This window comes from Lissotriton helveticus, chromosome 5_1 (assembly GCF_964261635.1).
Source record: "Lissotriton helveticus chromosome 5_1, aLisHel1.1, whole genome shotgun sequence".
NCBI lineage: Eukaryota > Metazoa > Chordata > Amphibia > Caudata > Salamandridae > Lissotriton > Lissotriton helveticus.
Genome location: NC_136065.1, coordinates 1,648,287,395 through 1,648,305,674, shown reverse-complemented (window position 1 = coordinate 1,648,305,674; position 18,280 = coordinate 1,648,287,395). Strand labels below are relative to the sequence as shown.

Below are 18,280 nucleotides of genomic sequence, written 5' to 3'. Positions count from 1 at the left end.
ATTTTTAAAGCACTTACCATGTCCGGGGCTCTTCCGGGGCTCCCTCTTGGAATAGCGTCCCTTCCTGGATACCAATGCGCATGCGCGGCCTCCCGCGCATGGGCATTGGTATCCAGGACGACGCTATTCCAAGAGGGAGCCCCGGACGAGCCCCGGACACGGTAAGTGCTTTAAAATTGTTTTATTAAGGGTAGTTGCTTAAATAATGTATGTAGGGGAGAGCGGGAGGGAGGTGCGTAGTGGGGCTACGCGGAGTGCGGGAGTGGGCGTAGCTTCTCGCCCACTCCGCGTAGCTCCGCGGAGCCCCACTACGCCCACTACGACCAGGGTTAGTTAGAAGGCCAGGAGTGAGGGAAAGGCAATCCTCTGGACACTTCATGAAAGATCTAATTTCAATTAAGCACAAAACACTTCCCTTAATTTGACATAATTGCCAAAATGGAATAGTCAGTTGGGCCCTTCTAGTGGATTATGGCTGTGTCTTGAAAGAGAGTGTAATTGTACTACGAGACATGCCCACCTTCAAAAGAGTGTCTGATGGCGTTCCGACGAAGGTGGGATTCGAACCCACGCGTGCAGAGCACAATGGATTAGCAGTCCATCGCCTTAACCACTCGGCCACCTCGTCTGCCTTAGGTGACTATGTTTCATTTTTTAGGAAATTCTTACGATGTGCTAATTACAAATAATCATAAGTTTCTCCTAGACTGTGTCAGAACTGGCAAATATATGTGGTGTTCAATAGACAGAGCACATGATATAGCAGAATTATCAAATCTGTTCCATTAGGACTGTAGTTTTTAATAGTCATGATAACATGCTAGCATGTGAGTCGATCTTGCACAGTGAATAAGGGAGCAGTGCCAGTATCTACTTGATCAGCTCTAGATGGCTCAACTGGGGAGGTATGAGAACAGTGAGCTCCAGTGGCGCAATCGGTTAGCGCGCGGTACTCATACAGCAGTACTTGCATTGAGGCATGCCGAGGTTGTGAGTTCGAGCCTCACCAGGAGCAGCTTACTGGTTTTTCATAAACCATTTCACTAAAAGTAAAGATTAAACTCAGGGGAAAAACGGCCCTTGCTAGAGAGTTTTTACTTCTTTTCAGGATCTGCGTGTCCGACTCTTCCAGGTGCAAATATCACAATCCTATTCGATGCTCCTTATAAACATTCCATGATGTGCCGTCTTGCATAGCATGCAAACACCACATCAGTTCATTTAAAAATACATTTGTAGAATAATAAATATGATGAAAACATTGTTGTCACGGGATAACCATATACTGAGGAGCTGCACACAGTGCTGTATCAGCTACTTACAGTAAAATTTAACTGAAAGACATATCAAAAGAAGAGCGTCATCATATTAATGTTTCTAGTCAACATAAGAGTTGCACCATAGCAGCTTATGGTGCTTTCTGCTCAGATTGTGCCTCCAATCCCACATTGATTTTTTTTATTCTTTGCAGTTTAAAAAAACAATTCATGCTCAAAGTTAACTTTTTAAAACCATTCAACCTAATATATTTATTTCTCTAACTTGTGAATGTGGTCCATGTTCTCTTTTCCTCATCCCCATCACGATACTCCTTTTCCCGAAATCAGGTTCACTTCTTTATCCAGCCCACCCATCCAAGGTCACCAAATCTATGAAGCGATTCTGCTTTTTCTCACATTCTCTCTATGTACAAGATACCTTGTATCATTTGAATGGACAGCAGGAGAGTCGGATATTTATGGTTAGTGGGGGTGGGGTTTTGAAGATTAACCTCATTTGCCTAAGAGCCGGGGCATCTGGGAGGAAAAGTATTTTAAGGGGGATGAAGTTCACATCTCCTTGGTGAAATTTCTAGATCCTTATTTCATCCTTTCTGTGGATGCAGACTCAGTCTGAACAGAGGTCATAGTCCTCGCTCTGACTTTCAAAGGAACTTCAAATATGCATGGCTTATTTAGCTTTGCCCGGCAGGGCTTGCCCGGCGGGGTGAGAATGGCGTTTGTCAGGCGTTCGTCAGGCGATCCCATAGTTTATGGTTCAATGGTTTTCATGAAGTCTTCTTGATACGATGAAAGCAGGAAAGGGAAGCTTGTCAATAAGCAAACTTAAGACAAGGTGTGACTCCTAGAAAGAATGACTTGGAAACAACATACAGAAACTCACATATAAAAAGGCCCTGATGAGGTTTGAACTCATGACCCCTGGTTTACAAGACCAGTGCTCTGCCACTGAGCTACAAGGCCAGCCTGCCTGCAGTATGTAAATCGCTTCATGTATTCTTACTGCGGTATGAAGATATCTATGATTTTTAGACTCTGTATGGAAATGCAGTTGCATTTGAATGTCTACATGCGTGCACAAATTGAAGAGCATGCTTAAGACACTTTTCTTGGAAGTAGGAAAAACTCCATTTTGATTTGAGAACATAAGAGTATTCACATTTATGACCATACTGATAGCTCTAGTTAGTATGTCCACAATCAGTGACAGATAGAGAACTCACTTATTAGAAGTGATCTGTCTCTGTGGGGCAGACATATGTCAACAGTCCTACACTTGAGATGGCTGAAACTTTAGGAGTAAGAGCTGCTTTCTTATCAGTCTATCTATCCAAACTGGTTAGAAGTAACCCTGGGCGTCCGAATCGGCTACGCCCACGGAGTAGGAGTAGTGTTGCCTTCTACGCATTTTGCGTAGACAGCGTAGCCGGCAACACTACGCCCACTCCGTGGGCGTAGCCGATTCGGCCGCCACCCGCCTCCCTCCCGCCCTCCCCTACATACATTATTTAAGCAACTAACCTTAATAAAACAATTTTTAAAGCACTTACCATGTCCGGGGGCTCTTCCGGGGCTCCCTCTTGGAATAGCGTCCCTTCCTGGATACCAATGCGCATGCATGGCCTCCCGCGCATGGGCATTGGTATCCAGGATGACGCTATTCCAAGAGGGAGCCCCGGACGAGCCCCGGACACGGTAAGTGCTTTAAAATTGTTTTATTAAGGGTAGTTGCTTAAATAATGTATGTAGGGGAGAGCGGGAGGGAGGTGCGTAGTGGGGCTACGCGGAGTGCGGGAGTGGGCGTAGCTTCTCGCCCACTCCGCGTAGCTCCGCGGAGTCCCACTACGCCCACTACGACCAGGGTTAGTTAGAAGGCCAGGAGTGAGGGAAAGGCAATCCTCTGGACACTTCATGAAAGATCTAATTTCAATTAGGCACAAAACACTTCCCTTAATTTGACATAATTGCCAAAATGGAATAGTCAGTTGGGCCCTTCTAGTGGATTATGGCTGTGTCTTGAAAGAGAGTGTAATTGTACTACGAGACATGCCCACCTTCAAAAGAGTGTCTGATGGCGTTCCGACGAAGGTGGGATTCGAACCCAAGCGTGCAGAGCACAATGGATTAGCAGTCCATCGCCTTAACCACTCGGCCACCTCGTCTGCCTTAGGTGACTATGTTTCATTTTTTAGGAAATTCTTACGATGTGCTAATTACAAATAATCATAAGTTTCTCCTAGACTGTGTCAGAACTGGCAAATATATGTGGTGTTCAATAGACAGAGCACATGATATAGCAGAATTATCAAATCTGTTCCATTAGGACTGTAGTTTTTAATAGTCATGATAACATGCTAGCATGTGAGTCGATCTTGCACAGTGAATAAGGGAGCAGTGCCAGTATCTACTTGGTCAGCTCTAGATGGCTCAACTGGGGAGGTATGAGAACAGTGAGCTCCAGTGGCGCAATCGGTTAGCATGCGGTACTTACACAGAAGTACTTGCATTGAGGCATGCCGAGGTTGTGAGTTTGAGCCTCACCTGGAGCAGCTTACTGGGTTTTCATAAACCATTTCACTAAAAGTAAAGTAGCTCTAGTAAAGCTAGAGAGTTTTTACTTCTTTTCAGGATCTGCGTGTCCGACTCTTCCAGGTGCAAATATCACAATCCTATTCGATGCTCCTTATAAACATTCCATGATGTGCCGTCTTGCATAGCATGCAAACACCACATCAGTGCATTTAAAAATACATTTGTAGAATAATAAATATGATGAAAACATTGTTGTCACGGGATAACCATATACTGAGGAGCTGCAAACAGTGCTGTATCAGCTACTTACAGTAAAATTTAACTGAAAGACATATCAAAAGAAGAGCGTCATCATATTAATGTTTCTAGTCAACATAAGAGTTGCACCATAGCAGCTTATGGTGCTTTCTGCTCAGATTGTGCCTCCAATCCCACATTGATTTTTTTTATTCTTTGCAGTTTAAAAAAACAATTCATGCTCAAAGTTAACTTTTTAAAACCATTCAACCTAATATATTTATTTCTCTAACTTGTGAATGTGGTCCATGTTCTCTTTTCCTCATCCCCATCACGATACTCCTTTTCCCGAAATCAGGTTCACTTCTTTATCCAGCCCACCCATCCAAGGTCACGAAATCTATGAAGCGATTCTGCTTTTTCTCACATTCTCTCTATGTACAAGATACCTTGTATCATTTGAATGGACAGCAGGAGAGTCGGATATTTATGGTTAGTGGGGGTGGGGTTTTGAAGATTAACCTCATTTGCCTAAGAGCCGGGGCATCTGGGAGGAAAAGTATTTTAAGGGGGATGAAGTTCACATCTCCTTGGTGAAATTTCTAGATCCTTATTTCATCCTTTCTGTGGATGCAGACTCAGTCTGAACAGAGGTCATAGTCCTCGCTCTGACTTTCAAAGGAACTTCAAATATGCATGGCTTATTTAGCTTTGCCCGGCAGGGCTTGCCCGGCGGGGTGAGAATGGCGTTTGTCAGGCGTTCGTCAGGCGATCCCATAGTTTATGGTTCAATGGTTTTCATGAAGTCTTCTTGATACGATGAAAGCAGGAAAGGGAAGCTTGTCAATAAGCAAACTTAAGACAAGGTGTGACTCCTAGAAAGAATGACTTGGAAACAACATACAGAAACTCACATATAAAAAGGCCCTGATGAGGCTTGAACTCATGACCCCTGGTTTACAAGACCAGTGCTCTGCCACTGAGCTACAAGGCCAGCCTGCCTGCAGTATGTAAATCGCTTCATGTATTCTTACTGCGGTATGAAGATATCTATGATTTTGAGACTCTGTATGGAAATGCAGTTGCATTTGAATGTCTACATGCGTGCACAAATTGAAGAGCATGCTTAAGACACTTTTCTTGGAAGTAGGAAAAACTCCATTTTGATTTGAGAACATAAGAGTATTCACATTTATGACCATACTGATAGCTCTAGTTAGTATGTCCACAATCAGTGACAGATAGAGAACTCACTTATTAGAAGTGATCTGTCTCTGTGGGGCAGACATATGTCAACAGTCATACACTTGAGATGGCTGAAACTTTAGGAGTAAGAGCTGCTTTCTTATCAGTCTATCTATCCAAACTGGTTAGAAGTAACCCTGGGCGTCCGAATCGGCTACGCCAACGGAGTAGGCGTAGTGTTGCCTTCTACGCATTTTGCGTAGACAGCGTAGCCGGCAACACTACGCCCACTCCGTGGGCGTAGCCGATTCGGCCGCCACCCGCCTCCCTCCCGCCCTCCCCTACATACATTATTTAAGCAACTAACCTTAATAAAACAATTTTTAAAGCACTTACCATGTCCGGGGCTCTTCCGGGGCTCCCTCTTGGAATAGCGTCCCTTCCTGGATACCAATGCGCATGCGCGGCCTCCCGCGCATGGGCATTGGTATCCAGGACGACGCTATTCCAAGAGGGAGCCCCGGATGAGCCCCGGACACGGTAAGTGCTTTAAAATTGTTTGATTAAGGGTAGTTGCTTAAATAATGTATGTAGGGGAGAGCGGGAGGGAGGTGCGTATTGGGGCTACGCGGAGTGCGGGAGTGGGCGTAGCTTCTCGCCCACTCCGCGTAGCTCCGCGGAGTCCCACTACGCCCACTACGACCAGGGTTAGTTAGAAGGCCAGGAGTGAGGGAAAGGCAATCCTCTGGACACTTCATGAAAGATCTAATTTCAATTAAGCACAAAACACTTCCCTTAATTTGACATAATTGCCAAAATGGAATAGTCAGTTGGGCCCTTCTAGTGGATTATGGCTGTGTCTTGAAAGAGAGTGTAATTGTACTACGAGACATGCCCACCTTCAAAAGAGTGTCTGATGGCATTCCGACGAAGGTGGGATTCGAACCCACGCGTGCAGAGCACAATGGATTAGCAGTCCATCGCCTTAACCACTCGGCCACCTCGTCTGCCTTAGGTGACTATGTTTCATTTTTTAGGAAATTCTTACGATGTGCTAATTACAAATAATCATAAGTTTCTCCTAGACTGTGTCAGAACTGGCAAATATATGTGGTGTTCAATAGACAGAGCACATGATATAGCAGAATTATCAAATCTGTTCCATTAGGACTGTAGTTTTTAATAGTCATGATAACATGCTAGCATGTGAGTCGATCTTGCACAGTGAATAAGGGAGCAGTGCCAGTATCTACTTGGTCAGCTCTAGATGGCTCAACTGGGGAGGTATGAGAACAGTGAGCTCCAGTGGCGCAATCGGATAGCGCGCGGTACTTACACAGCAGTACTTGCATTGAGGCATGCTGAGGTTGTGAGTTTGAGCCTCACCTGGAGCAGCTTACTGGGTTTTCATAAACCATTTCACTAAAAGTAAAGTAGCTCTAGTAAAGCTAGAGAGTTTTTACTTCTTTTCAGGATCTGCGTGTCCGACTCTTCCAGGTGCAAATATCACAATCCTATTCGATGCTCCTTATAAACATTCCATGATGTGCCGTCTTGCATAGCATGCAAACACCACATCAGTGCATTTAAAAATACATTTGTAGAATAATAAATATGATGAAAACATTGTTGTCACGGGATAACCATATACTGAGGAGCTGCAAACAGTGCTGTATCAGCTACTTACAGTAAAATTTAACTGAAAGACATATCAAAAGAAGAGCGTCATCATATTAATGTTTCTAGTCAACATAAGAGTTGCACCATAGCAGCTTATGGTGCTTTCTGCTCAGATTGTGCCTCCAATCCCACATTGATTTTTTTTATTCTTTGCAGTTTAAAAAAACAATTCATGCTCAAAGTTAACTTTTTAAAACCATTCAACCTAATATATTTATTTCTCTAACTTGTGAATGTGGTCCATGTTCTCTTTTCCTCATCCCCATCACGATACTCCTTTTCCCGAAATCAGGTTCACTTCTTTATCCAGCCCACCCATCCAAGGTCACGAAATCTATGAAGCGATTCTGCTTTTTCTCACATTCTCTCTATGTACAAGATACCTTGTATCATTTGAATGGACAGCAGGAGAGTCGGATATTTATGGTTAGTGGGGGTGGGGTTTTGAAGATTAACCTCATTTGCCTAAGAGCCGGGGCATCTGGGAGGAAAAGTATTTTAAGGGGGATGAAGTTCACATCTCCTTGGTGAAATTTCTAGATCCTTATTTCATCCTTTCTGTGGATGCAGACTCAGTCTGAACAGAGGTCATAGTCCTCGCTCTGACTTTCAAAGGAACTTCAAATATGCATGGCTTATTTAGCTTTGCCCGGCAGGGATTGCCCGGCGGGGTGAGAATGGCGTTTGTCAGGCGTTCGTCAGGCGATCCCATAGTTTATGGTTCAATGGTTTTCATGAAGTCTTCTTGATACGATGAAAGCAGGAAAGGGAAGCTTGTCAATAAGCAAACTTAAGACAAGGTGTGACTCCTAGAAAGAATGACTTGGAAACAACATACAGAAACTCACATATAAAAAGGCCCTGATGAGGCTTGAACTCATGACCCCTGGTTTACAAGACCAGTGCTCTGCCACTGAGCTACAAGGCCAGCCTGCCTGCAGTATGTAAATCGCTTCATGTATTCTTACTGCGGTATGAAGATATCTATGATTTTGAGACTCTGTATGGAAATGCAGTTGCATTTGAATGTCTACATGCGTGCACAAATTGAAGAGCATGCTTAAGACACTTTTCTTGGAAGTAGGAAAAACTCCATTTTGATTTGAGAACATAAGAGTATTCACATTTATGACCATACTGATAGCTCTAGTTAGTATGTCCACAATCAGTGACAGATAGAGAACTCACTTATTAGAAGTGATCTGTCTCTGTGGGGCAGACATATGTCAACAGTCATACACTTGAGATGGCTGAAACTTTAGGAGTAAGAGCTGCTTTCTTATCAGTCTATCTATCCAAACTGGTTAGAAGTAACCCTGGGCGTCCGAATCGGCTACGCCAACGGAGTAGGCGTAGTGTTGCCTTCTACGCATTTTGCGTAGACAGCGTAGCCGGCAACACTACGCCCACTCCGTGGGCGTAGCCGATTCGGCCGCCACCCGCCTCCCTCCCGCCCTCCCCTACATACATTATTTAAGCAACTAACCTTAATAAAACAATTTTTAAAGCACTTACCATGTCCGGGGCTCTTCCGGGGCTCCCTCTTGGAATAGCGTCCCTTCCTGGATACCAATGCGCATGCGCGGCCTCCCGCGCATGGGCATTGGTATCCAGGACGACGCTATTCCAAGAGGGAGCCCCGGATGAGCCCCGGACACGGTAAGTGCTTTAAAATTGTTTGATTAAGGGTAGTTGCTTAAATAATGTATGTAGGGGAGAGCGGGAGGGAGGTGCGTATTGGGGCTACGCGGAGTGCGGGAGTGGGCGTAGCTTCTCGCCCACTCCGCGTAGCTCCGCGGAGTCCCACTACGCCCACTACGACCAGGGTTAGTTAGAAGGCCAGGAGTGAGGGAAAGGCAATCCTCTGGACACTTCATGAAAGATCTAATTTCAATTAAGCACAAAACACTTCCCTTAATTTGACATAATTGCCAAAATGGAATAGTCAGTTGGGCCCTTCTAGTGGATTATGGCTGTGTCTTGAAAGAGAGTGTAATTGTACTACGAGACATGCCCACCTTCAAAAGAGTGTCTGATGGCATTCCGACGAAGGTGGGATTCGAACCCACGCGTGCAGAGCACAATGGATTAGCAGTCCATCGCCTTAACCACTCGGCCACCTCGTCTGCCTTAGGTGACTATGTTTCATTTTTTAGGAAATTCTTACGATGTGCTAATTACAAATAATCATAAGTTTCTCCTAGACTGTGTCAGAACTGGCAAATATATGTGGTGTTCAATAGACAGAGCACATGATATAGCAGAATTATCAAATCTGTTCCATTAGGACTGTAGTTTTTAATAGTCATGATAACATGCTAGCATGTGAGTCGATCTTGCACAGTGAATAAGGGAGCAGTGCCAGTATCTACTTGGTCAGCTCTAGATGGCTCAACTGGGGAGGTATGAGAACAGTGAGCTCCAGTGGCGCAATCGGATAGCGCGCGGTACTTACACAGCAGTACTTGCATTGAGGCATGCCGAGGTTGTGAGTTTGAGCCTCACCTGGAGCAGCTTACTGGGTTTTCATAAACCATTTCACTAAAAGTAAAGTAGCTCTAGTAAAGCTAGAGAGTTTTTACTTCTTTTCAGGATCTGCGTGTCCGACTCTTCCAGGTGCAAATATCACAATCCTATTCGATGCTCCTTATAAACATTCCATGATGTGCCGTCTTGCATAGCATGCAAACACCACATCAGTGCATTTAAAAATACATTTGTAGAATAATAAATATGATGAAAACATTGTTGTCACGGGATAACCATATACTGAGGAGCTGCAAACAGTGCTGTATCAGCTACTTACAGTAAAATTTAACTGAAAGACATATCAAAAGAAGAGCGTCATCATATTAATGTTTCTAGTCAACATAAGAGTTGCACCATAGCAGCTTATGGTGCTTTCTGCTCAGATTGTGCCTCCAATCCCACATTGATTTTTTTTATTCTTTGCAGTTTAAAAAAACAATTCATGCTCAAAGTTAACTTTTTAAAACCATTCAACCTAATATATTTATTTCTCTAACTTGTGAATGTGGTCCATGTTCTCTTTTCCTCATCCCCATCACGATACTCCTTTTCCCGAAATCAGGTTCACTTCTTTATCCAGCCCACCCATCCAAGGTCACCAAATCTATGAAGCGATTCTGCTTTTTCTCACATTCTCTCTATGTACAAGATACCTTGTATCATTTGAATGGACAGCAGGAGAGTCGGATATTTATGGTTAGTGGGGGTGGGGTTTTGAAGATTAACCTCATTTGCCTAAGAGCCGGGGCATCTGGGAGGAAAAGTATTTTAAGGGGGATGAAGTTCACATCTCCTTGGTGAAATTTCTAGATCCTTATTTCATCCTTTCTGTGGATGCAGACTCAGTCTGAACAGAGGTCATAGTCCTCGCTCTGACTTTCAAAGGAACTTCAAATATGCATGGCTTATTTAGCTTTGCCCGGCGGGGTGAGAATGGCGTTTGTCAGGCGATCGGAAGGGGTGAGGCCATAGTTTATGGTTCAATGGTTTTCATGAAGTCTTCTTGATACGATGAAAGCAGGAAAGGGAAGCTTGTCAATAAGCAAACTTAAGACAAGGTGTGACTCCTAGAAAGAATGACTTGGAAACAACATACAGAAACTCACATATTAAAAGGCCCTGATGAGGCTTGAACTCATGACCCCTGGTTTACAAGACCAGTGCTCTGCCACTGAGCTACAAGGCCAGCCTGCCTGCAGTATGTAAATCGCTTCATGTATTCTTACTGCGTTATGAAGATATCTATGATTTTGAGACTCTGTATGGAAATGCAGTTGCATTTGAATGTCTACATGCGTGCACAAATTGAAGAGCATGCTCAAGACACTTTTCTTGGAAGTAGGAAAAACTCCATTTTGATTTGAGAACATAAGAGTATTCACATTTATGACCATACTGATAGCTCTAGTTAGTATGTCCACAATCAGTGACAGATAGAGAACTCACTTATTAGAAGTGATCTGTCTCTGTGGGGCAGACATATGTCAACAGTCATACACTTGAGATGGCTGAAACTTTAGGAGTAAGAGCTGCTTTCTTATCAGTCTATCTATCCAAACTGGTTAGAAGTAACCCTGGGCGTCCGAATCGGCTACGCCCACGGAGTAGGTGTAGTGTTGCCTTCTACGCATTTTGCGTAGACAGCGTAGCCGGCAACACTACGCCCACTCCGGGTGCGTAGCCGATTCGGCCGCCACCCGCCTCCCTCCCGCCCTCCCCTACATACATTATTTAAGCAACTAACCTTAATAAAACAATTTTTAAAGCACTTACCATGTCCGGGGCTCTTCCGGGGCTCCCTCTTGGAATAGCGTCCCTTCCTGGATACCAATGCGCATGCGCGGCCTCCCGCGCATGGGCATTGGTATCCAGGACGACGCTATTCCAAGAGGGAGCCCCGGACGAGCCCCGGACACGGTAAGTGCTTTAAAATTGTTTTATTAAGGGTAGTTGCTTAAATAATGTATGTAGGGGAGAGCGGGAGGGAGGTGCGTAGTGGGGCTACGCGGAGTGCGGGAGTGGGCGTAGCTTCTCGCCCACTCCGCGTAGCTCCGCGGAGCCCCACTACGCCCACTACGACCAGGGTTAGTTAGAAGGCCAGGAGTGAGGGAAAGGCAATCCTCTGGACACTTCATGAAAGATCTAATTTCAATTAAGCACAAAACACTTCCCTTAATTTGACATAATTGCCAAAATGGAATAGTCAGTTGGGCCCTTCTAGTGGATTATGGCTGTGTCTTGAAAGAGAGTGTAATTGTACTACGAGACATGCCCACCTTCAAAAGAGTGTCTGATGGCGTTCCGACGAAGGTGGGATTCGAACCCACGCGTGCAGAGCACAATGGATTAGCAGTCCATCGCCTTAACCACTCGGCCACCTCGTCTGCCTTAGGTGACTATGTTTCATTTTTTAGGAAATTCTTACGATGTGCTAATTACAAATAATCATAAGTTTCTCCTAGACTGTGTCAGAACTGGCAAATATATGTGGTGTTCAATAGACAGAGCACATGATATAGCAGAATTATCAAATCTGTTCCATTAGGACTGTAGTTTTTAATAGTCATGATAACATGCTAGCATGTGAGTCGATCTTGCACAGTGAATAAGGGAGCAGTGCCAGTATCTACTTGGTCAGCTCTAGATGGCTCAACTGGGGAGGTATGAGAACAGTGAGCTCCAGTGGCGCAATCGGTTAGCGCGCGGTACTTATACAGCAGTACTTGCATTGAGGCATGCCGAGGTTGTGAGTTCGAGCCTCACCTGGAGCAGCTTACTGGTTTTTCATAAACCATTTCACTAAAAGTAAAGATTAAACTCAGGGGAAAGACGGCCCTTGCTAGAGAGTTTTTACTTCTTTTCAGGATCTGCGTGTCCGACTCTTCCAGGTGCAAATATCACAATCCTATTCGATGCTCCTTATAAACATTCCATGATGTGCCGTCTTGCATAGCATGCAAACACCACATCAGTGCATTTAAAAATACATTTGTAGAATAATAAATATGATGAAAACATTGTTGTCACGGGATAACCATATACTGAGGAGCTGCAAACAGTGCTGTATCAGCTACTTACAGTAAAATTTAACTGAAAGACATATCAAAAGAAGAGCGTCATCATATTAATGTTTCTAGTCAACATAAGAGTTGCACCATAGCAGCTTATGGTGCTTTCTGCTCAGATTGTGCCTCCAATCCCACATTGATTTTTTTTATTCTTTGCAGTTTAAAAAAACAATTCATGCTCAAAGTTAACTTTTTAAAACCATTCAACCTAATATATTTATTTCTCTAACTTGTGAATGTGGTCCATGTTCTCTTTTCCTCATCCCCATCACGATACTCCTTTTCCCGAAATCAGGTTCACTTCTTTATCCAGCCCACCCATCCAAGGTCACCAAATCTATGAAGCGATTCTGCTTTTTCTCACATTCTCTCTATGTACAAGATACCTTGTATCATTTGAATGGACAGCAGGAGAGTCGGATATTTATGGTTAGTGGGGGTGGGGTTTTGAAGATTAACCTCATTTGCCTAAGAGCCGGGGCATCTGGGAGGAAAAGTATTTTAAGGGGGATGAAGTTCACATCTCCTTGGTGAAATTTCTAGATCCTTATTTCATCCTTTCTGTGGATGCAGACTCAGTCTGAACAGAGGTCATAGTCCTCGCTCTGACTTTCAAAGGAACTTCAAATATGCATGGCTTATTTAGCTTTGCCCGGCAGGGCTTGCCCGGCGGGGTGAGAATGGCGTTTGTCAGGCGTTCGTCAGGCGATCGGAAGGGGTGAGGCCATAGTTTATGGTTCAATGGTTTTCATGAAGTCTTCTTGATACGATGAAAGCAGGAAAGGGAAGCTTGTCAATAAGCAAACTTAAGACAAGGTGTGACTCCTAGAAAGAATGACTTGGAAACAACATACAGAAACTCACATATAAAAAGGCCCTGATGAGGCTTGAACTCATGACCCCTGGTTTACAAGACCAGTGCTCTGCCACTGAGCTACAAGGCCAGCCTGCCTGCAGTATGTAAATCGCTTCATGTGTTCTTACTGCGGTATGAAGATATCTATGATTTTGAGACTCTGTATGGAAATGCAGTTGCATTTGAATGTCTACATGCGTGCACAAATTGAAGAGCATGCTTAAGACACTTTTCTTGGAAGTAGGAAAAACTCCATTTTGATTTGAGAACATAAGAGTATTCACATTTATGACCATACTGATAGCTCTAGTTAGTATGTCCACAATCAGCGACAGATAGAGAACTCACTTATTAGAAGTGATCTGTCTCTGTGGGGCAGACATATGTCAACAGTCATACACTTGAGATGGCTGAAACTTTAGGAGTAAGAGCTGCTTTCTTATCAGTCTATCTATCCAAACTGGTTAGAAGTAACCCTGGGCGTCCGAATCGGCTACGCCCACGGAGTAGGCGTAGTGTTGCCTTCTACGCATTTTGCGTAGACAGCGTAGCCGGCAACACTACGCCCACTCCGTGGGCGTAGCCGATTCGGCCGCCACCCGCCTCCCTCCCGCCCTCCCCTACATACATTATTTAAGCAACTAACCTTAATAAAACAATTTTTAAAGCACTTACCATGTCCGGGGCTCTTCCGGGGCTCCCTCTTGGAATAGCGTCCCTTCCTGGATACCAATGCGCATGCGCGGCCTCCCGCGCATGGGCATTGGTATCCAGGACGACGCTATTCCAAGAGGGAGCCCCGGACGAGCCCCGGACACGGTAAGTGCTTTAAAATTGTTTTATTAAGGGTAGTTGCTTAAATAATGTATGTAGGGGAGAGCGGGAGGGAGGTGCGTAGTGGGGCTACGCGGAGTGCGGGAGTGGGCGTAGCTTCTCGCCCACTCCGCGTAGCTCCGCGGAGCCCCACTACGCCCACTACGACCAGGGTTAGTTAGAAGGCCAGGAGTGAGGGAAAGGCAATCCTCTGGACACTTCATGAAAGATCTAATTTCAATTAAGCACAAAACACTTCCCTTAATTTGACATAATTGCCAAAATGGAATAGTCAGTTGGGCCCTTCTAGTGGATTATGGCTGTGTCTTGAAAGAGAGTGTAATTGTACTACGAGACATGCCCACCTTCAAAAGAGTGTCTGATGGCGTTCCGACGAAGGTGGGATTCGAACCCACGCGTGCAGAGCACAATGGATTAGCAGTCCATCGCCTTAACCACTCGGCCACCTCGTCTGCCTTAGGTGACTATGTTTCATTTTTTAGGAAATTCTTACGATGTGCTAATTACAAATAATCATAAATTTCTCCTAGACTGTGTCAGAACTGGCAAATATATGTGGTGTTCAATAGACAGAGCACATGATATAGCAGAATTATCAAATCTGTTCCATTAGGACTGTAGTTTTTAATAGTCATGATAACATGCTAGCATGTGAGTCGATCTTGCACAGTGAATAAGGGAGCAGTGCCAGTATCTACTTGGTCAGCTCTAGATGGCTCAACTGGGGAGGAATGAGAACAGTGAGCTCCAGTGGCGCAATCGGTTAGCGCGCGGTACTTATACAGCAGTACTTGCATTGAGGCATGCCGAGGTTGTGAGTTCGAGCCTCACCAGGAGCAGCTTACTGGTTTTTCATAAACCATTTCACTAAAAGTAAAGATTAAACTCAGGGGAAAGACGGCCCTTGCTAGAGAGTTTTTACTTCTTTTCAGGATCTGCGTGTCCGACTCTTCCAGGTGCAAATATCACAATCCTATTCGATGCTCCTTATAAACATTCCATGATGTGCCGTCTTGCATAGCATGCAAACACCACATCAGTGCATTTAAAAATACATTTGTAGAATAATAAATATGATGAAAACATTGTTGTCACGGGATAACCATATACTGAGGAGCTGCAAACAGTGCTGTATCAGCTACTTACAGTAAAATTTAACTGAAAGACATATCAAAAGAAGAGCGTCATCATATTAATGTTTCTAGTCAACATAAGAGTTGCACCATAGCAGCTTATGGTGCTTTCTGCTCAGATTGTGCCTCCAATCCCACATTGATTTTTTTTATTCTTTGCAGTTTAAAAAAACAATTCATGCTCAAAGTTAACTTTTTAAAACCATTCAACCTAATATATTTATTTCTCTAACTTGTGAATGTGGTCCATGTTCTCTTTTCCTCATCCCCATCACGATACTCCTTTTCCCGAAATCAGGTTCACTTCTTTATCCAGCCCACCCATCCAAGGTCACCAAATCTATGAAGCGATTCTGCTTTTTCTCACATTCTCTCTATGTACAAGATACCTTGTATCATTTGAATGGACAGCAGGAGAGTCGGATATTTATGGTTAGTGGGGGTGGGGTTTTGAAGATTAACCTCATTTGCCTAAGAGCCGGGGCATCTGGGAGGAAAAGTATTTTAAGGGGGATGAAGTTCACATCTCCTTGGTGAAATTTCTAGATCCTTATTTCATCCTTTCTGTGGATGCAGACTCAGTCTGAACAGAGGTCATAGTCCTCGCTCTGACTTTCAAAGGAACTTCAAATATGCATGGCTTATTTAGCTTTGCCCGGCAGGGCTTGCCCGGCGGGGTGAGAATGGCGTTTGTCAGGCGATCGGAAGGGGTGAGGCCATAGTTTATGGTTCAATGGTTTTCATGAAGTCTTCTTGATACGATGAAAGCAGGAAAGGGAAGCTTGTCAATAAGCAAACTTAAGACAAGGTGTGACTCCTAGAAAGAATGACTTGGAAACAACATACAGAAACTCACATATTAAAAGGCCCTGATGAGGCTTGAACTCATGACCCCTGGTTTACAAGACCAGTGCTCTGCCACTGAGCTACAAGGCCAGCCTGCCTGCAGTATGTAAATCGCTTCATGTATTCTTACTGCGGTATGAAGATATCTATGATTTTGAGACTCTGTATGGAAATGCAGTTGCATTTGAATGTCTACATGCGTGCACAAATTGAAGAGCATGCTTAAGACACTTTTCTTGGAAGTAGGAAAAACTCCATTTTGATTTGAGAACATAAGAGTATTCACATTTATGACCATACTGATAGCTCTAGTTAGTATGTCCACAATCAGTGACAGATAGAGAACTCACTTATTAGAAGTGATCTGTCTCTGTGGGGCAGACATATGTCAACAGTCATACACTTGAGATGGCTGAAACTTTAGGAGTAAGAGCTGCTTTCTTATCAGTCTATCTATCCAAACTGGTTAGAAGTAACCCTGGGCGTCCGAATCGGCTACGCCCACGGAGTAGGTGTAGTGTTGCCTTCTACGCATTTTGCGTAGACAGCGTAGCCGGCAACACTACGCCCACTCCGGGTGCGTAGCCGATTCGGCCGCCACCCGCCTCCCTCCCGCCCTCCCCTACATACATTATTTAAGCAACTAACCTTAATAAAACAATTTTTAAAGCACTTACCATGTCCGGGGCTCTTCCGGGGCTCCCTCTTGGAATAGCGTCCCTTCCTGGATACCAATTTGCATGCGCGGCCTCCCGCGCATGGGCATTGGTATCCAGGACGACGCTATTCCAAGAGGGAGCCCCGGACGAGCCCCGGACACGGTAAGTGCTTTAAAATTGTTTTATTAAGGGTAGTTGCTTAAATAATGTATGTAGGGGAGAGCGGGAGGGAGGTGCGTAGTGGGGCTACGCGGAGTGCGGGAGTGGGCGTAGCTTCTCGCCCACTCCGCGTAGCTCCGCGGAGCCCCACTACGCCCACTACGACCAGGGTTAGTTAGAAGGCCAGGAGTGAGGGAAAGGCAATCCTCTGGACACTTCATGAAAGATCTAATTTCAATTAAGCACAAAACACTTCCCTTAATTTGACATAATTGCCAAAATGGAATAGTCAGTTGGGCCCTTCTAGTGGATTATGGCTGTGTCTTGAAAGAGAGTGTAATTGTACTACGAGACATGCCCACCTTCAAAAGAGTGTCTGATGGCGTTCCGACGAAGGTGGGATTCGAACCCACGCGTGCAGAGCACAATGGATTAGCAGTCCATCGCCTTAACCACTCGGCCACCTCGTCTGCCTTAGGTGACTATGTTTCATTTTTTAGGAAATTCTTACGATGTGCTAATTACAAATAATCATAAGTTTCTCCTAGACTGTGTCAGAACTGGCAAATATATGTGGTGTTCAATAGACAGAGCACATGATATAGCAGAATTATCAAATCTGTTCCATTAGGACTGTAGTTTTTAATAGTCATGATAACATGCTAGCATGTGAGTCGATCTTGCACAGTGAATAAGGGAGCAGTGCCAGTATCTACTTGGTCAGCTCTAGATGGCTCAACTGGGGAGGTATGAGAACAGTGAGCTCCAGTGGCGCAATCGGTTAGCGCGCGGTACTTATACAGCAGTACTTGCATTGAGGCATGCCGAGGTTGTGAGTTCGAGCCTCACCTGGAGCAGCTTACTGGTTTTTCATAAACCATTTCACTAAAAGTAAAGATTAAACTCAGGGGAAAGACGGCCCTTGCTAGAGAGTTTTTACTTCTTTTCAGGATCTGCGTGTCCGACTCTTCCAGGTGCAAATATCACAATCCTATTCGATGCTCCTTATAAACATTCCATGATGTGCCGTCTTGCATAGCATGCAAACACCACATCAGTGCATTTAAAAATACATTTGTAGAAAAATAAATATGATGAAAACATTGTTGTCACGGGATAACCATATACTGAGGAGCTGCAAACAGTGCTGTATCAGCTACTTACAGTAAAATTTAACTGAAAGACATATCAAAAGAAGAGCGTCATCATATTAATGTTTCTAGTCAACATAAGAGTTGCACCATAGCAGCTTATGGTGCTTTCTGCTCAGATTGTGCCTCCA

At 44.4% G+C, this 18,280-nt stretch overlaps 20 non-coding genes across 20 annotated transcripts; 7 read left to right on the top strand and 13 right to left on the bottom strand.

Annotated features, from left to right (window-relative positions):
- Positions 1-546: 546 nt before the first annotated feature.
- TRNAS-GCU (transfer RNA serine (anticodon GCU)) lies at positions 547-628 on the bottom strand. The gene has a single exon. It is a non-coding gene; the product is annotated as a tRNA-Ser (tRNA).
- A 292-nt stretch (positions 629-920) lies between these two features.
- TRNAM-CAU (transfer RNA methionine (anticodon CAU)) lies at positions 921-1,015 on the top strand. Its single transcript has 2 exons — positions 921-958; positions 980-1,015. It is a non-coding gene; the product is annotated as a tRNA-Met (tRNA).
- Positions 1,016-2,171: 1,156 nt separating this feature from the next.
- Positions 2,172-2,243, bottom strand: TRNAT-UGU (transfer RNA threonine (anticodon UGU)). The gene has a single exon. It is a non-coding gene; the product is annotated as a tRNA-Thr (tRNA).
- A 1,117-nt stretch (positions 2,244-3,360) lies between these two features.
- TRNAS-GCU (transfer RNA serine (anticodon GCU)) lies at positions 3,361-3,442 on the bottom strand. The gene has a single exon. It is a non-coding gene; the product is annotated as a tRNA-Ser (tRNA).
- A 292-nt stretch (positions 3,443-3,734) lies between these two features.
- On the top strand, positions 3,735-3,829 carry TRNAV-UAC (transfer RNA valine (anticodon UAC)). The gene is made up of 2 exons: positions 3,735-3,772; positions 3,794-3,829. It is a non-coding gene; the product is annotated as a tRNA-Val (tRNA).
- A 1,142-nt stretch (positions 3,830-4,971) lies between these two features.
- Positions 4,972-5,043, bottom strand: TRNAT-UGU (transfer RNA threonine (anticodon UGU)). The gene has a single exon. It is a non-coding gene; the product is annotated as a tRNA-Thr (tRNA).
- A 1,116-nt stretch (positions 5,044-6,159) lies between these two features.
- Positions 6,160-6,241, bottom strand: TRNAS-GCU (transfer RNA serine (anticodon GCU)). The gene has a single exon. It is a non-coding gene; the product is annotated as a tRNA-Ser (tRNA).
- A 292-nt stretch (positions 6,242-6,533) lies between these two features.
- Positions 6,534-6,628, top strand: TRNAV-UAC (transfer RNA valine (anticodon UAC)). The gene is made up of 2 exons: positions 6,534-6,571; positions 6,593-6,628. It is a non-coding gene; the product is annotated as a tRNA-Val (tRNA).
- Positions 6,629-7,770: 1,142 nt separating this feature from the next.
- TRNAT-UGU (transfer RNA threonine (anticodon UGU)) lies at positions 7,771-7,842 on the bottom strand. The gene has a single exon. It is a non-coding gene; the product is annotated as a tRNA-Thr (tRNA).
- A 1,116-nt stretch (positions 7,843-8,958) lies between these two features.
- TRNAS-GCU (transfer RNA serine (anticodon GCU)) lies at positions 8,959-9,040 on the bottom strand. The gene has a single exon. It is a non-coding gene; the product is annotated as a tRNA-Ser (tRNA).
- Positions 9,041-9,332: 292 nt separating this feature from the next.
- On the top strand, positions 9,333-9,427 carry TRNAV-UAC (transfer RNA valine (anticodon UAC)). Its single transcript has 2 exons — positions 9,333-9,370; positions 9,392-9,427. It is a non-coding gene; the product is annotated as a tRNA-Val (tRNA).
- A 1,130-nt stretch (positions 9,428-10,557) lies between these two features.
- Positions 10,558-10,629, bottom strand: TRNAT-UGU (transfer RNA threonine (anticodon UGU)). Its single transcript has one exon. It is a non-coding gene; the product is annotated as a tRNA-Thr (tRNA).
- A 1,116-nt stretch (positions 10,630-11,745) lies between these two features.
- TRNAS-GCU (transfer RNA serine (anticodon GCU)) lies at positions 11,746-11,827 on the bottom strand. Its single transcript has one exon. It is a non-coding gene; the product is annotated as a tRNA-Ser (tRNA).
- Positions 11,828-12,119: 292 nt separating this feature from the next.
- Positions 12,120-12,214, top strand: TRNAI-UAU (transfer RNA isoleucine (anticodon UAU)). The gene is made up of 2 exons: positions 12,120-12,157; positions 12,179-12,214. It is a non-coding gene; the product is annotated as a tRNA-Ile (tRNA).
- Positions 12,215-13,383: 1,169 nt separating this feature from the next.
- Positions 13,384-13,455, bottom strand: TRNAT-UGU (transfer RNA threonine (anticodon UGU)). The gene has a single exon. It is a non-coding gene; the product is annotated as a tRNA-Thr (tRNA).
- Positions 13,456-14,571: 1,116 nt separating this feature from the next.
- Positions 14,572-14,653, bottom strand: TRNAS-GCU (transfer RNA serine (anticodon GCU)). The gene has a single exon. It is a non-coding gene; the product is annotated as a tRNA-Ser (tRNA).
- A 292-nt stretch (positions 14,654-14,945) lies between these two features.
- Positions 14,946-15,040, top strand: TRNAI-UAU (transfer RNA isoleucine (anticodon UAU)). The gene is made up of 2 exons: positions 14,946-14,983; positions 15,005-15,040. It is a non-coding gene; the product is annotated as a tRNA-Ile (tRNA).
- Positions 15,041-16,198: 1,158 nt separating this feature from the next.
- On the bottom strand, positions 16,199-16,270 carry TRNAT-UGU (transfer RNA threonine (anticodon UGU)). The gene has a single exon. It is a non-coding gene; the product is annotated as a tRNA-Thr (tRNA).
- Positions 16,271-17,386: 1,116 nt separating this feature from the next.
- TRNAS-GCU (transfer RNA serine (anticodon GCU)) lies at positions 17,387-17,468 on the bottom strand. Its single transcript has one exon. It is a non-coding gene; the product is annotated as a tRNA-Ser (tRNA).
- A 292-nt stretch (positions 17,469-17,760) lies between these two features.
- On the top strand, positions 17,761-17,855 carry TRNAI-UAU (transfer RNA isoleucine (anticodon UAU)). The gene is made up of 2 exons: positions 17,761-17,798; positions 17,820-17,855. It is a non-coding gene; the product is annotated as a tRNA-Ile (tRNA).
- The last annotated feature ends 425 nt before the right edge of the window (positions 17,856-18,280 follow it).